The 18,338-nt window shown below is 42.1% G+C and overlaps 1 long non-coding RNA gene across 2 annotated transcripts; it reads right to left on the bottom strand.

Annotated features, from left to right (window-relative positions):
* Nucleotides 1-10,147: 10,147 nt before the first annotated feature.
* On the bottom strand, nt 10,148-12,301 carry LOC122298794. 2 transcript variants are annotated; one of them, XR_006239516.1, is made up of 3 exons: nt 11,886-12,301; nt 10,654-11,784; nt 10,148-10,564 (listed from the first exon to the last, which is right to left on the bottom strand). It is a non-coding gene; the product is annotated as an uncharacterized LOC122298794 (long non-coding RNA). The 2 variants fall into 2 exon arrangements; XR_006239515.1 differs by having other exon boundaries at nt 10,654-11,658; nt 11,886-12,298.
* Nucleotides 12,302-18,338: the final 6,037 nt, after the last annotated feature.

Below are 18,338 nucleotides of genomic sequence, written 5' to 3'. Positions count from 1 at the left end.
CAATTTGATTTCAATTGGATCATTAACCTCTCTTTCCCTGTTACTAGCTGATAGAATCACTCCACCCCTATCATTCCTTAAGATCACACCAACATCTGCACTACCTTGATCTGTAAAAGTAGCCCCATGCACATTAAGTTTCACAGTTCCAATTTGAGGTGGCCTCCATCAACACCGCTGCTAAATGCTCTGATCAGTCGAGCCTAGGATTACTTGATATTCCTCATCCAAAAACAAAGCATATTCTACCATCATACCAGGATTGAGCACTTGATTCTCATACATGTGCTATTTCCTTTGAAACCATATGCCCCAAGCAATGAGGAATAATTTTTCAAGCTCACTTTTAAGTCCCAATTGCTACACTTTCCTCACCTTATGCAGAAAATCTATTTGTTCTTCCTCCACCCTCAAACCATGAAAATACTGCTTCCAACAATCTTGGATAGAGGGACATAATAATAAAAGCATGATTAAACATCCTCATCTGCTCCATCACGCCATGGACACAAGGCCTCCATAATAACCCTCTTATCTCTCAGATTCTTTTTGGTTGGGAGCCACTTTTTGGAAGCCCTCCAAGCAAACACTCTAATTATGTTTGGGATCTTCAACTTCCATATAACTTCCAAATCTGCCTTTGTGCTTCAGCATTGGAGCATTCCCCCCTTGATTAGATTGTGCAACAAACTTGAAAAATCTATATGCACTCCTCACACTAAAAAGACCACTCCTCTCATATTCCCATATAATACAATCAGGTCTACCATCTGTACTTGCATGATCTTAAAGATGTCTGCAACTTCTTGTGGTGGAAATATGACTATAACCCTTTCTACATTCCACCATTTGTATGAGCATCAATAAGGCTTGCCACTCGATCTTCTCCTTGTGTTACTTGTCTATGGGGTTAAGCTTGTACTAACTTGTGATTTGGCAACCAAAAATCAGACCAAATATTGATTGAATGTCCATCCCCCACCCTCCATCTACATCCATTCATAAGCTTTTATTTTACTTCTCATATCCCCCTCCACACATAAGATGAAACTGAACCTAGTCATGCCTCCTGAAAACTTGAGTCTGGAAAATACCTTGCTTTGAATAATTTATGTAGCAAGTTATGCTCTTCCATAAGAGTTCGTCATCCATGCTTAGCTTGTGACGCCCCCAAATCCCCATGCCCGAACACGGGAAAATCGAGACGTCCGGATGGTGACAACCCGGGTCACCATCCTATCGACGGGTGCCAAGTGTGTGTAAAAACAACAAATGTGCACGAGAAATACGCAGCGGATAACGAAAGTCAATAACTAAGTACCAGAATTTTCTTAACGTAATACAAGCTGTTTAAAGCATACATAATAAAATATTAAAAACACAAATACAGTTTTAAAACGAAATATAAAGCATAACATCAGCAACCCGGCGTAGCCGCATCCTCGGGCTCAGCCTCATCCTCTTCATCCTCAAAATCTGCACCAGAAGCTACGGCACCAAAATGGTACAGCAGGTAAGTAAAACCCAAACACTACCAGATAAAAACACATAGGACTCAAACAATATGCATGAAACATGCCCAATGCACAAAGCCCATAAAACATAATTTTTTCCACACACGCCAAAAATCCCATTTGGCCCAAAAACATATCCTTTCCGAAAAACACGCCAAAAGTCACATTTGGCCGCCAAAAGTCCATTTGGCCCAATATCTCGCCAGAAGTCCATCTGGCCCAATATCTCGCCAGAAGTCCATCTGGCCCACGCCAAAAGTCCCATTTGGCCTCACAAACCATTATCCAATTTTAACCGTATGCACCATGACCTCCCCTAGGGGTCATCCGCACACCCTGGCTCCAATGTCACACCGTAGAGTACCACCACGCATGTGACACCTAACGAGCGATGCCCAGTTCCGCGCCCCGCGCGTTCGTAGCCAAGCATCCCCTAGTCCCGCTCCCGTCATCGCTCTCGACAACTCAGGGGACATCACTCAGTTTATTCCGCTCCCGAGTGACCAGAAGAGCTCCACCGAGATAATAACCCATCCCGGCTTGGGCTCGTGGTACACACGCACCCGCAATACACTTACGCCAATACACAGGCTTTTCACATAAATCCACAAACACACGTGCATGCACCATGTAATGCCATAACAATGCATAATAAAATAATCCAACAATCATAAATCAAATAAACAGGCAACTCCGTCCTCCATCCATCCGACCCCCGAAACTCCTCGGACTCAGTCCGGAATCAACAACCAACAACAGTAAATAATTGAATGAGCAATATATATTAAAATCTGAAAATAGGGTTTGGAAAATACTTACAGCGCTATACGGTATTTTTAGAAAGCTTGCGGCGTTGCAAACGACAGAGAAAAAGCAACGTAACAGTGAAAATTCACTGTGGCCGTGGGTAATAAATTACCCATTTTTGAACGGGGACAAACCAGGGCTTGGGATTGATAGAGAATGGTCTAAGGATGATTATGAAGCTATTGGAAGTGGTGGTTGGCCGTGGGTGGCGGCGAAAACGCCGGAAATAGGCCGAAAAACTCAAATCGGAAAGCAAGCTCGTAGGAGTTGTTCCGGTGGTCGTTGGAGGCCGGAAATAGGTGGGTTAGGACGGCAAGGGACCGGTGATGAAGTGGTGAAGAAATGGTGGCCGGAGGTGGAGCGACGGCGGCGGATCGGAGTAAAATCCGTGGGGAAAGAAATGGCTCTAGGTGGCTAACGGCTGGCCGGATGGGGGAGATATTTGGTGGGGTGGTGCGCCGGAGGGAGGGGGTTCAAACGAGACTGGCGGCGAGCCAAACGGTGGCCGGACGGCCGCGGTCTGGGCTGAAGAAGATTCCGGCGACAGGGGCAAAAACAGAGCAGGTGCAGCGACTTCCAGCGGCTCTCGAAAGCTAACGGCTGGTCCGATGGCTCTGAAAATTGGTGGGGATGATCTATGGTGGAAGGGGAAGAGAATGGTGGTGACGGTGTATCAAACGGTGGCCGGACGGCGGAGAACTGGCCGGTCAAAGGGGAGGCGACGGAATGGATAAAAGAGAGAAGACGCACGGGGGGGTTGACGCACGGGAAGAAAAGGGAGGAAAAAAAAGAAAGAAAAAGAAAAAGAGAGAAAAGAGGAAAAGAGAAAAGGGAAAAGAGAAAAGAAAAGATGTAGGAAAATAAATGAGGTCCAGTCCTCACTCCGGAAACCAAAACAGATCCGCCGAAAACTAGATTAAAATCGTAAAACTAAATAAATTAAACACAATATCCAATAAATTAAAAACCAATTTAAAACACAATAATTTAAAATAAATAAACCAATATATTAATTAAATTAAAAACAACCCTTCAGTGAAAATACACGCAAAAGCGGGTCATCACATCCTCCCCCCCTTAAAAAACAAATTTCGTCCTCGAAATTTGCAAGATCAAACACCAGCGCCTAAGATACAGGATACAACTCCCAACAAATCCAATGGTTATTATCTTCACACCATAAATTACTAATATCAACGACGTCTTTGCTTTACCTTCCAAACTTTCATTCCATTCCAACTTTGGTAACCTAATAGCCACTTCCAAAATTAACCATCAATAAACCAAATTGCACGACCAAAAGATTAATCTCCCATTAAAACTTCGAATCACTACTAATTCCTCAAAATCAACTCAAAGTTTGAACTTCTAGGAATCTCCAAAAATCATGCTTTCGCGCGCATTCTGATAACTCACCAAAAAACATAAAGGCTATGTCCTCAAAAATTAATATCATGAAATACAAGCTCAATCCACACCTAACCACAAGAAAACCTTTACCACATTTCCATAGAGAATCATATACTTCCAAAAACCACAAATCTCCACTCCTTCCTCGGGTGGCCATCGCTGCCCCAAACGAAAATCAAGATTCCACAAAAATATATCCATTGATTGATGACAGAAACCAGTACTAAACAACCTCCAGGCCCCAATTTGAAAACACATAATATCATCCCAAAATACATGTCTCTTGTAAAGATAAGAAACATCTCCAAAAGGCCCAAGTCCTTCCCGGCCAACCAACGAGAGCGCCTATAACTTCTATCTGATATCCCATACTTCAAACTCATAACCTATATTTTGAATAACATCTAATCTTGCAATAACTAACTCACTATAAACTACCATTGACTTCACCTAAACATAATCGAAACACTATTGGTAACTCACCCACCTACTTGTACTCTCAAAAACTTTAGTTTTAACACAACTAATTCCTTCAATAGCACTTCAGAAATAAATCTCAAGACAGGCCATACTGTTTAAATCTTCAATCCATCAAAACTATTAAACAACACTCATGGATCCTATTGCTTTATTACCTCATACACCATACATGGTGACCTAACGATCTCTTTCAAGTTAAATAACCATATCCTCAATTCTCCCAACTGGATACTTGATCTCCAAAGAAAAATATAGCCTCACCAATTTAAATTCTTATGACTTCAAGTCGCAATTAATTCTCAAGATAAACACAACAGTCTTTTCAAACTATCATTCCATTGAGTAACACGTTTCGACTGAACACTCCAATCGATTCACCATTATCACACGTCGATCTCATACGTCCTTAGCCGAAACCAATAGTCATTCCAACACACAAATAGCCCATTACTACTATTTCCATCATCTCGATTTATATCTGCCTATCAACATGAATCATTCCTAAAAGTCTCCAGAACATGAGGTCTCAACTTCAGTCAAATTCAATACCAACAATTAAACTATTGTTTCCAAAACCTCGATGGATCTATTTCTTCCGAACCGATAAAAATCATATCCTAAAATCTATTACTACAACCTCGAGTTAACAATAATCATTTTCTAAACTAGCTCGATATCTTCAATCCTCATAGAAATACACGAACTAGATCATTACCGCCAATCCTCAAAGAAATCTACCCTAGAAAAATTTTTCATATTAACAACTCAACTCTAATCAACCCCATTTTAATGATTACAAGCTAATCACTCACTAAAGTAGATCAAGCTACAGCACTAAGTCTGTAAAACTAAGAACTCAATTCTTATAATAAATCAGTCATTCAGCTCTGCAATTCTAAAACCTTAAATCAAATAAGAATCATCTTCCGGAACTTCTAAGATCAAGGAAACTTACATCCTATAAAAGAAAAATCGACTCCCAAATCTTTCAAATTCTAAAACATTAATAGATAATAAATCATTTTCTGAAATTCTCAAGATTGGTGGTTTTAATCCAAATCATTCACCTTAAAAGCTTGTAAAATCTAAAGCCTCAATTGCCACCAAATTACTCATCCAAATCACGAAATCTAAAACTCGAAATTTAATTATTTCCTCCCAAAGCTTGTCGAACCTAACACCTTAATTACCATAAACTTATATTCCTAAAATCTATAAGGCCCCAAACTTTAAAACTTGTCGAAACTTCATAAAATCTAACATCGAAATTTGTTGAACTTACAACCTACTACATTAAAGACCATTTCATAAACTCCACGGAACCAAAGAACTCAATTATTCTACTTCCCTAAAAGATCACCCAGATCATGCCACTCTCTCTGAGCCTCGATAATAAAAACAAACCACACAAGGCGTTCATCACTAAATATTAGATTAGACCCCTACCTGCCATGACTCCAGCATTCTGAGTCTCCGCAGCCTCGCCTCCCACGGTACCAAGAGTCACTGCGTACATTCAAGCCCGACCTAAAAGCCTCTGGTTAGCTCTACCACTGCGACGAGCTCCACAGCTTTCTTGAACTTGACTAGAGCATTCACGAGCAAAATGCCTCGTCTGACCACATTCAAAACATTGGTTACTATCTAGACGACACTTGCCTCCGTGAGCTCTATTACATATTCTGCAAATTGGCACCCGTTCTCCCATACGTACACCTGAGGCTGCTTGCGGTCGAGTTCCGGTCCGCTGAACAAATTTCTGAGGCGAACCCGAGCTACTTCCTTCACCAGAAAAACTCCGCCTCTTGTACCCTAGAGGGGAGCCCATACTCAGATTATTCTCTCGCTCTACAAGAGTGGCCACATCCACTAAGTCTTGAAAAGTGGATATCCGGTGGCAAATTACCATTTTGCATAAATCTGGTCGCAAACCTTACATAAAATTCCCTTAAACACATCCTTAAAGTTCGTTGAACCTACACTCTCCTATACTATAGCCTCGTTACATAAATTCTACAAAACCTTGACCTCAATCATCTTAAGCGACTTAAAGCTAATACCTCTCCTCATTGCTACGTGAGTTCCCACCTTACAAAGATTGCCTAAACCATGACATTCCCTTCAGATCTCAACATCATACAAGCAAACCACATCGCGAAAAATTCAAACCTACTACACTAAATGTTCATGCCTAATAATAGTATCCTCGATTATACCGCCTTCCTGCCACAACACAACCTTTGACCCCTTTTAAGAAAACAAATAAAACCAACAACATAAAACCAAAAACACAAAACCACAAGGCAAGAAACGAAAGAAACCAGCACGCAAAAACATAACCAAATAAATAAAAACAAGCAAACAAGCTCAAACAAATAAAACAAAACAAATAGCAACTTTACTAAACATAAATTTTAAAACACAACTTTAAAAACATTCTGGTACTACCTACGGGACATATGGTTTTACCCAGAGCCAAACCGCTCTGATACCACCTGTGACGCCCCCAAATCCCCATGCCCGAACACGGGGAAATCGAGACGTCCGGATGGTGACAACCCGGGTCACCATCCTATCGACGGGTGCCAAGTGTGTGTAAAAACAACAAATGTGCACGAGAAATACGCAGCGGATAACGAAAGTCAATAACTAAGTACCAGAATTTTTCTTAACGTAATACAAGCTGTTTAAAGCATACATAATAAAATATTAAAAATACAAATACAGTTTTAAAACGAAATATAAAGCATAACATCAGCAACCCGGCGGAGCCGCATCCTCGGGCTCAGCCTCCTCCTCTTCATCCTCAAAATCTGCACCAGAAGCTACGGCACCAAAATGGTACAGCAGGTAAGTAAAACCCAAACACTACCAGATAAAAACACATAGGACTCAAACAATATGCATGAAACATGCCCAATGCACAAAGCCCATAAAACATAATTTTTTTCACACACGCCAAAAATCCCATTTGGCCCAAAAACATATCCTTTCCGAAAAACACGCCAAAAATCACATTTGGCCGCCAAAAGTCCATTTGGCCCAATATCTCGCCAGAAGTCCATCTGGCCCAATATCTCGCCAGAAGTCCATCTGGCCCACGCCAAAAGTCCCATTTGGCCTCACAAACCATTATCCAATTTTAACTGTATGCACCATGACCTCCCCTAGGGGTCATCCGCACACCCTGGCTCCAATGTCACACCGTAGAGTACCACCACGCATGTGACACCTAACGAGCGATGCCCAGTTCCGCGCCCCACGCGTTCGTAGCCAAGCATCCTCTAGCCCTCGCCAGCGAAGGGCCACGGAGTCGGTGAGTAGGGCGATGCCCGGTTCCGCGCCCGGCGCGTTCGTAGCCAAGCATCCCCTAGCCCCGCTCCCGTCATCGCTCTCGACAACTCAGGGGACATCACTCAGTTTATTCCGCTCCCGAGTGACCAGAGGAGCTCCACCGAGATAATAACCCATCCCGGCTTGGGCTCGTGGTACACACACACCCGCAATACACTTACGCCAATACACAGGCTTTTCACATAAATCCACAAACACACGTGCATGCACCATGTAATGCCATAACAATGCATAATAAAATAATCCAACAATCATAAATCAAATAAACAGGCAACTCCGTCCTCCATCCATCCGACCCCCGAAACTCCTCGGACTCAGTACGGAATCAACAACCAACAACAGTAAATAATTGAATGAGCAATATATATTAAAATCTGAAAATAGGGTTTGGAAAATACTTACAGCGCTATACGGTATTTTTAGAAAGCTTGCGGCGTTGCAAACGGCGGAGAAAAAGCAACGTAACAGTGAAAATTCACTGTGGCCGTGGGTAATAAATTACCCATTTTTGAACGGGGACAAACCAGGGCTTGGGATTGATAGAGAATGGTCTAAGGATGATTATGAAGCTATTGGAAGTGGTGGTTGGCCGTGGGTGGCGGCGAAAACGCTGGAAATAGGCCGAAAAACTCAAATCGGAAAGCAAGCTCGTAGGAGTTGTTCCGGTGGTCGTTGGAGGCCGTAAATAGGTGGGTTAGGACGGCAAGGGACCGGTGATGAAGTGGTGAAGAAATGGTGGCCGGAGGTGGAGCGACGGCGGCGGATTGGAGTAAAATCCGTGGGGAAAGAAATGGCTCTAGGTGGCTAACGGCTGGCCTGATGGGGGAGATATTTGGTGGGGTGGTGCGCCGGAGGGAGGGGGTTCGAACGAGACTGGCGGCGAGCCAAACGGTGGCCGGACGGCCGCGGTCTGGGCTGAAGAAGATTCCAGCGACAGGGGCAAAAACAGAGCAGGTGCAGCGACTTCCGGCGGCTCTCGAAAGCTAACGGCTGGTTCGATGGCTCTGAAAATTGGTGGAGATGATCTATGGTGGAAGGGGAAGAGAATGGTGGTGACGGTGCATCAAACGGTGGCCGGACGGCGGAGAACTGGCTGGTCAAAGGGGAGGCGACGAAATGGATAAAAGAGAGAAGACGCACGGGGGGGTTGACGCACGGGAAGAAAAGGGAGGAAAAAAAAGAAAGAAAAAGAAAAAGAGAGAAAAGAGGAAAAGAGAAAAGGGAAAAGAGAAAAGAAAAGATGTAGGAAAATAAATGAGGTCCAGTCCTCACTCCGGAAACCAAAACAGATCCGCCGAAAACTAGATTAAAATCGTAAAACTAAATAAATTAAACACAACATCCAATAAATTAAAAACCAATTTAAAACACAATAATTTAAAATAAATAAACCAATATATTAATTAAATTAAAAACAACCCTTCAGTGAAAATACACGCAAAAGCGGGTCATCACATAGCTAATAAGGCTTGATTGAACAAATGCAGAACCTTGAAACCCATGCCTCCATTAGCTTTTGTCTCACACACCTTCCCCCAACTAACCCATCTGATTCTATTCTCATATTTCTTTTGTCCCCACCAAAACTTGGCCATCATATTCTCTAGTTCCTTGCATAAAGTAATAGGCAAATTAAAACAACTCCTATTGTAGGTTGGGATTGATACAACAACAACTTTAATCAATACCTCTCTCCCACCATGAGACAACAACTTCTCTTTCCACCCCTTCAATTTTGTCCATACTCTATGCTTGCGTTTAAAGAAGGCCTGCTTCTTTCCTCTTATCACCAAAGGAGGAAGACGAAGGTACTTATCATAATGTTGATGTTGCTGGACACCCCAAAAATTCATAATTTCTTCTTGCTAAGCTGCTTGGACATTTCTATGACTATTATTTGTTTCATAATCATTTTTGGTTTTTATGTTAGGTGATACCAATACCATTTTATCCATATTTCTCAAACTATACACATGGTTGCCATCCACCAATGCCACATGCGTGGTTACCAACATTTGTTCCTTGTCCTAATGCCAACCCATCTACATAGACTACTCAAGTGATAAATTTGTTACTTAAGTAGTGCACTTATTTTCACCATGTTTCTAATCGATTTAAAACATAGATTTGTTTTGTGGGTGTAAACTGTAGGAAAATCTAATGCCCTCATTTCACTCATCAGTTAACCTTTCGATTGATTTACACTTCGCAAATTTAAGCAATGCGGAAGAAATTCAAAGTGTCACACTTGACTGTAAGGAGGTTGAAAGTTTGTCTACGCCCACTGTTACTAATACTGTTGAATTTAAAGATGACGATGAGTTCGGGACACAAAATATAGTGCATACTGAGACGAGCAATAACATTGAAGAGCCCAAGTTAGGGATGGTGTTCAAATCTAAAAAAGAATTACTTTCTTATTATAAGAAATATGGAAAACAATGCGGTTGTGCCCATGGAAAGAAGGTATGGAACCGGACGTCAAATGTCACAAGGCTACGTCCAACTTCAAAAACAAAATATAAGACAAAGATAAATGTTACGTTTGTTGATGGGATGTTAAAAGTGTTGAATGTACACAATGAGCACAACCACGGTCTAAGTCCACAGAAATCAAACTGTGTCCAGTAACATATTCTCATAGTACAGAACAACATTCCAAATAGTTCCATAATACACAACATTCCAAATAGTCCCTAACATACAATGTACAAAGTTCCCATTAAATGGGGCTTCATTTTGATAGTATCAAGTACATAGTTATTAATATGGTAATAACCCAATCAACACGAAATTGTGTGTTCACGCCGTATACCTGCTTGTTGTATTTCAATTTCAACTTTTTTGTTGTGGACTTTCAACTTCCTCTTCACAATTTCTTCCCCTTTTTTTTGAAACTCTTCATCTTTCCGATGCAAGTCAACTTCTATCTTTACCAATTCTTTTTCTCAGTCTTCACTACTATCTACTCATTTAAAATAGTTGCAGTGTGGTAATCCCTGGTTATGCACTGAGGAGTATGTTAATATATAAAAATTTTGTACAAACCCATGAATCGTCAGGTCACAGTAATGAGAATATGTTATACCAAGGTATTGTACTCTGGACAATCAAAGAATGATCGTCCTGGAGTTCTTGGAGTATTGATATTCTAAGTGGAGCTTTCTCACCGCACATGCACCTTGGGTCGTCCCTCCTCAAACGATTAACAAGAGAAGATGTAGAAACTAACGATGTCATTTTAAACATGTCACAAGGAATTACAAATATAGATTTAAAAAAGTGTTCATATACAATGAGAAATGCTTGAGCCTTGCATTTCATGTTTAAAATATTTTTGAATACAACAATTTCATCTTCCCAGAAATTTCATTTTCCTAGTGAACAAACCATGTCTAAGCCCAGTGACATTAATCCTTAATGACAGCTACAGATTCAAAAGTATTTTGTCGTCTGCCCCATATCTAAGCCCATAGAATTCTATCATTGAGTTAAACTTCATTAAAAGTAACACTTTATCAAAACAGTGCTTTAAGATCACTGCTCTTCTAAAAGCCAAGAGTTCGATTATTTCTTGTAAGAATAGCCTTTTTAATCGCTCATATTATTACTACATATATAGACAACTAGAGAGACAATGGACAAGGGGTTATGACTAGTTATAAGTTTTTAGATATGGTGACCATAGAGCATGAAGACATAATCCTTTAAACTAGATGGAACAGTGTTTAGCTCCCTAAAAATTATCAACAGAAGGATCATAGGATTGAATAATTAAATTACCCAATTTAGTCTTTCAAGAATGATCTTGAATATGATATAACAAATCAACCTAGCAAACAATTTCATTGAGGATTAAACCATGTCATCCAGAGGAGAAATAATTTTGAATCCAACAATTTCATTTTCACAGCAAACAAACCATTTGAGAATGCAACAAAATCTCACCTAATATACAAAAATCAAAGGCATCCTCCAGCAGGAAGGTGTATTATTTTTTAGAATTCATCAAAGGGATTAGACTCATGAAACAAAAATAGGAGAAATTACCAGAAAACGTTCCTCCTTGAGAACTGTTCAAGTACACCACCACCTTTAAGTTCCCAACAAATGGATTAAAAATCTAGAAAACCCTTGAGAAGAACAAGAAGCATTATCTCATTTTCATGAATTTCCCAACCCATGATTAGGGCCATCGTGACATGAAGGGTTGATCCCACTGTAATGGAGCCCTCGTAAAAAATAGATAAATCTAGCCAAAGGAGTAACTGGGGAAAAAACATACAACAAAACAGAATCAAATCTAGAGAGAGAGAGTACCGTGGTGGGATTGATGAAAAGGGGAGTTTGTGCCCGTCGAACAGTTATAAAAATGTTAAGAAACCCATCTCGGATTGCGACACAGAGAAGGGAGATGGCGGAGGTTAGGGTTTATAAACCCATATCGGGTTCAGCTTCAGAGGTGGAGGATTCATAACATGGAGGAGAATGGAAGAGAGAGATGGAGGAGAGAAACTAAAAATGGAAAAGTGAGTGAAATGCATCGTATGAAACACATTGCATCCATTCAAATGAAACGTACTGTATCATTTTCCACGTGTATCCGTCAACTTTTTTGCACAACTTCTTGGGCCAAGTCTCTTCATCCATCATTTTTCTTTTTCACTGGCTATCGTCGAAAACACATCTCCTGGAGCTAATTTTTTTTTTCCCTTGAAATTGGATTCTTTGAACTCTGTGAAAGAAGTTTTTTTGAGCAATAATATAAAATGATCTATATGAGCCTTTCTATTTAATCCAGCAAGAGATGAGAATGCATTGATGTCGCAAATATCATAAATTCATAGGTGCGAATGTGTGTTTTGAGAACCATATAAGAATAGTATCAACGTGAGAAAATTAATGTATACTTTAATTATAATGAGTAAATATTTTAAATATAATTATAACTAAAATAAATAAAAAATAGTAATATTTTAATAAAATAATAATAGATTTACAGATTTTATTATTTTTATTTTATAGTTATTTTATTGTTGATTTATTATGTTTATGTTTAATTTCATGATAAATTATTACGCACATAATATTGGTTTTCTTGATCGTTATGAATTAAATTGTTTAAAATATAATCTGAGACTTGAATTAAATAATTTACAAGAAATGATAAAACATATTAAGGAAAAACAATTATTAATGAAATTAGATTATTGCTCAATGATGGAAATATATTATGTATATAGAAGTAGGCAAGCTGCAATAGAAGAATTAGAAGATTATTGTAACTTCTTAAGATCTGAAATTAAAAGTTTAAGAAATCAATTATATTCTTGCTTTAAAAAAAAAAAAAAGTAAATATTTGTTGGTGCATAATTGTGACGCCCCCAAAATCCCCACGCCCGAACACGGGGAAATTGAGACGTCCGGATGGTGACACCCCGGGTCACCATCCCATCGACGGGTGCCGAGTGTGTGCAAGGTAGCAATTGTGTACAGAGAGACACGCAGCGGATAAGAAAGTCATAACTAAGTACCAGAATTTTTCTTAACGTAATACAAGCTGTTTAAAACATACATAAATAAAATATTGCAAAACACAAATACAGTTTTAAACAAATAAAAAGATAACATCAGCAACCCGGCGGAGCCGCATCCTCGGGCTCAGCCTCTTCCTCCTCATCCTCAACTCCTGCACCAAAAGCTACGGAACCACAAATAGTTCCGCAGGTAAGTAAAACCCCAAACACTACCAGATAAAAACACATATAACTCAAACAAGATGCATGAAACATGCCCAAAGCACAAAGCCCAAAAACACCAGTTTTCCACACACGCCAAAAACCCACTTGGCCCAAAAACATATCCATTCCGAAAAACACGCCAAAAGTCACATTTGGCCGCCAAAAGTCCATTTGGCCCAATATCTCGCCGGAAGTCCATCCGGCCCAATATCTCGCCAGAAGTCCATCTGGCCCACGCCAAAAGTCACATTTGGCCTCATAAACCATTATCCAATTTTAACCGTATGCACCATGACCTCCCCTAGGAGTCATCCGCACACCCTGGCTCCAGTGTCACACCGCAGAGTACCACCACGCATGTGACACCTAACAAACGATGCCCAGTTCCGCGCCCCGCGCGTGCGTAGCCAAGCATCCTCTAGCCCTCGCCAGCGAAGGGCCACGGAGTCGGTGAGTAGGGCGATGCCCGGTTCCATGCCCGGCACGTTCGTAGCCAAGCATCCCCTAGTCCCGCTCCCGTCATCTCTCTCGATAACTCAGGGGACATCACTCAGTTTATTCCGCTCCCGAGTGACCAGAGGAGCTCCACCGAGATAATAACCCATCCCGGCTTGGGCTCGTGATACACACGCACCCGTAAAACCAGTCACGCCAATACACAAGCTTTTCACACAATCCCACAAACACACGTGCATGCACCATGAAATGCCAAATCAATGCATATTAAAATAATCCAACAATATAAATCAATAAAACAAGTAACTCCGTCCTCCATCCATCCGACCCCCGAAACTCCTCGGACTCAGTCCGGAATCAACAACCAACAACAGATATTTATGGAATGAGCAATATATATTTAAATCTGAAAGTAGGGTTTGGAAAAATACTTACAGCGCCATACGGCAATTTTAGAAAACAAGCGGCGTTGCAAGCGGCGGAAAAACAGCAACGTCACAGTGAAAATTCACTGTGGCCGTGGGTCTGAAAAACCCACTTTTGAACGGGGACAAACTAGGACACGGGATTGATAGGGAATGGTCTAGAGGTGGTTGTGAAGCTATTGGAAGTGACGGACGGCCGTGGGTGGCGGCGGAATGGCCGGAAATGGCCGAAAATGGCAAATCGGAAAACAAGCTCGTGGGAGCTGCTCCGGTGGTCGATGGAGGCTGGAAATGGGTGGGTTAGGACGGAAAGGGACCGGTGATGAAGTGGTGAAGAAATGGTGGCCGGAGGTGGAGCGACGGCGGCGGATCGGAGCAAAATCCGTGCGCCTTTGTTGAGCTTTTTCCGGCCAAATGGCCGGCCGGTTGGGGGTGGGTTTTGGAGGGAAGGTAGACCGGAAGGAGAGGAAGAGAATGGGACCGGTGGGAGGCCGAACGGTGGCCGGACGGCGGCGGTAGGGGCTGGGGAAGGTTGACGCCGGCGTGAGGGAGAGAGAGAAAAGAGAGAGTGCACGGGGGGGGTCCGAGTCGGGGAGAGAGGAGAGAGAAAAGAAAGAGAAAAAAGAAAAAGAAGAAAAAAAAGAAAAGAAGGGAAAAAGAAAAAAGGAAAAAGAGAAAAAGAAAAAAAGATGTGAAAAGAAATGAGGTCCAGTCCTCACTCCGGGAAAAAGAAACAAACCGCCAAAAAGATTAAAACCACAAAAACAACTAAAAGAAATAAAACACAACCTCAAATAAATTAAAATAAATTAAAAACCGACTTTAAAAACGCAATTAAAATAAAATAAAATATCTGATATATTAATTAAAATAAAAACAATTATTTCAGCGAAAATACACTTAAAAGCGGGTCATCACATCCTCCCCTCCTTAAAAACAATTTCGTCCTCGAAATTGCAAGTCAACCATCAACTTAAAGCAAGCCACACAAACGCGCATAAACCAACTGAGGTCAAGGTTAAAACACATACCTTCCTCATTCGAACAAATACGGGTATTGTTCCCTCATGTCCGCTGCTCGCTCCCAAGAGAAGTCTTGAGCTAACGGATCTCCCCAAGCCACTTTAACCAACGGTATCGTCTTGGACCTCAATTGTTGCTCCTTCCAATCCAAAATCTGCGACGGAACAACCTCGTAAGTGAGATCCGGTTGCAACTGAATACCTGCTGGGTCGACGAAACGTGGCTCTTGCTGTCCAAAGCTCTTCTTCAGGGATGATACGTGGAAGACGTCATGAACATCTCCAAAATAATCCGGCAAAGCAACTCTATAGGCGACGGACCCTACTCTCTCCAGAATCTGAAAAGGGCCGACGTACCTCGGATCTAGTTTCCTTTTCTTACCAAAACGCTTAACACCTCTCATGGGAGAGACTTTAAGATAAACCCAATCACCAACTTCAAATGACAATTCTCTCCTCCTGGTATCAGCGTAGCTTTTCTGGCGACTCTGAGCTGCCGCCATTATATCTCTAATGATCCGGACTTGGCTTTGCATTTCTTGAATTATTTCGGGTCCAATAATTCTACTCTCCCCAACTTCATCCCAACACAAGGGCGACCTACACTTTCTCCCATAAAGAGCTTCATAGGGAGCCATCTGAATGGTCGCATGGTAGCTGTTATTGTAGGCAAACTCAATGAGCGGCAAATGATTTTCCCAACTCCCTTGGAATTCCAGGGCACATGCTCGCAACATGTCTTCCAGGGTCTGTATGGTGCGCTCTGACTGGCCGTCTGTCTGCGGGTGATAAGCAGTGCTGAACTTCAACTTAGTACCCAAAGCTGCCTGCAGACTCTTCCAGAACTGCGATGTGAACCTCGGGTCCCGATCCGACACTATACTCTTTGGTATGCCGTGTAGCCTCACTATCTCCTTGACATACAAACGGGTCAACTTACCCAAAGAGTCGGTGTTGTTAACAGGCAGAAAATGAGCACTCTTCGTTAACCGGTCCACGATCACCCAAACAGAGTTCTTCCCACTAGGTGTTCTCGGCAAACCCACTACGAAATCCATCGTGATGTCATCCCACTTCCACTCAGGAATAGGGAGGGGTTGGAGCATACCTGCAGGTCTCTGATGCTCGGCCTTTACCTGACGACACGTGTGGCATTTCTCCACATATAAGGCAACGTCCTTCTTCATTCCATCCCACCAGTAAATTTTCTTCAAGTCTTGATACATCTTTGTACTGCCGGGATGAACTGAATACGGGGCCGCATGAGCTTCCACCATGATCCGTTCCTTGAAATCTGAGTCCTTTGGGATCACTCTGCGATCTCGGAACCGAAGTATTCCATCACTATCCATGCTATAGTGCAACGGCCCTCGAGATTTTCGGACTCTTTTCCTGATGTTCAGCAGCTTCGGATCCTTTCTTTGGAGAGCTTTCAATTCTTCAAAATCTATTACCCGAATGTCCAGAACCGAAGACAAAATCTCTACTTGCTGCGAACTCTCTATAAGGAGCCTTCTCATTCCATAAAGTAACGAATCCATTTCTGACGGTTCGGCTTCATCCTCCAAATGAGACTTCCGGCTCAAAGCATCAGCAACTATGTTAGCCTTCCCCGGGTGGTACTTGATCTCACACTGATAGTCACTGATTAGCTCTAGCCAACGCCTCTGCCTCATATTCAAATTTTTCTGGGAAAACAAATGCTTCAAGCTCTTATGATCAGTAAATACATCACAAGCTTCCCCATACAAGAAATGCCGCCAGATCTTGAGTGCAAAAACAATCGCAGCCAACTCTAGATCATGCGTCGGATAATTCTTCTCATGGTCCTTAAGCTGACGAGATGCATAGGCTACAACCCGTCCTTCCTGCATAAGGACACAACCCAAACCGAACTTAGACGCATCACTGAAGACTACAAACGGCTTATGCGGTTCTGGGAGTGCTAACACTGGTGCCGTCGTCAACCTGTTCTTCAATTCCTGGAAGCTTCTCTCACATTTCTCTGACCAAACAAATTCTGTATTCTTCCGAGTCAAGGCTGTGAGAGGTCCGGATAGGCGAGCAAAACCCTCTACAAATCTTCGGTAGTATCCCGCAAGCCCCAAGAAACTCCTGATCTCGCGTACTGTAGTTGGGCGTGGCCATGACAAAATGGCTTCTACCTTACTAGGATCAACTGCCACTCCACCCTGGGAAATTACATGCCCAAGAAATTTAACTTCTTCCAACCAGAACTCACACTTGCTAAGCTTGGCGTATAGCCGGTGTTCTCTCAATCTTTCAAGTACCAGACTAAGATGATACACATGCTCTTCAACATCTCGGGAATAAATCAGTATATCATCAATAAATACTACCACAAAGGAATCCAGGTAAGGTTGAAACACCCTATTCATCAAATCCATGAACGCTGCAGGGGCATTAGCTAACCCAAACGGCATCACCTTAAATTCGTAATGCCCATACCTCGACCTGAAAGCAGTTTTCGGCACATCCTGTTCTCTGATTCTCAGCTGGTAGTATCCCGACCTCAGATCAATTTTAGAGAACACGGCTGCTCCTGGAAGTTGGTCAAACAAGTCATCAATCCGCGGGAGAGGGTATTTATTTTTGATGGTCACCTTGTTCAGCTCCCTATAGTCAATGCACATACGAAGGGTTCCATCTTTCTTTTTAACAAATAAAACTGGAGCACCCCACGGCGACGTACTAGGCTGAATAAACCCCTTCTCTACTAATTCTTGCAACTGAGTCTTCAACTCTTTCAATTCAGCCGGTGCCATGCGGTAAGGAGCCTTATGCACAGGAGCCGCTCCAGGTTCCAAGTCTATAACAAACTCCATCTCTCGCACGGGGGGTAGTCCGGGCAAGTCATCCACAAACACATCGGGGAACTCTTCCACAACTGGAATGTCTGCCAAGGACTTCTTCTCAGACGGCGTGGACACCATCTGAACCAAGAATGCATCCGCTCCCCATGCAATCTCTCTTCTTGCCTGTATCGCCGATATAATCATCGGCTTTTCTTTTAATCTACTCCCCGTAAATTCCAGACAATCACCATCCGGAAGCTGAAAGCTAATAGTCCGACTTCTGCAATTAATAGTCGCAGAATATCGGTATAGC

Source organism: Carya illinoinensis, chromosome 2, assembly GCF_018687715.1.
Source record: "Carya illinoinensis cultivar Pawnee chromosome 2, C.illinoinensisPawnee_v1, whole genome shotgun sequence".
Taxonomy (NCBI): domain Eukaryota; kingdom Viridiplantae; phylum Streptophyta; class Magnoliopsida; order Fagales; family Juglandaceae; genus Carya; species Carya illinoinensis.
The sequence above is the reverse complement of the archived record's forward strand: the minus strand, read 5'-3'. Positions and strand labels throughout refer to the sequence as shown.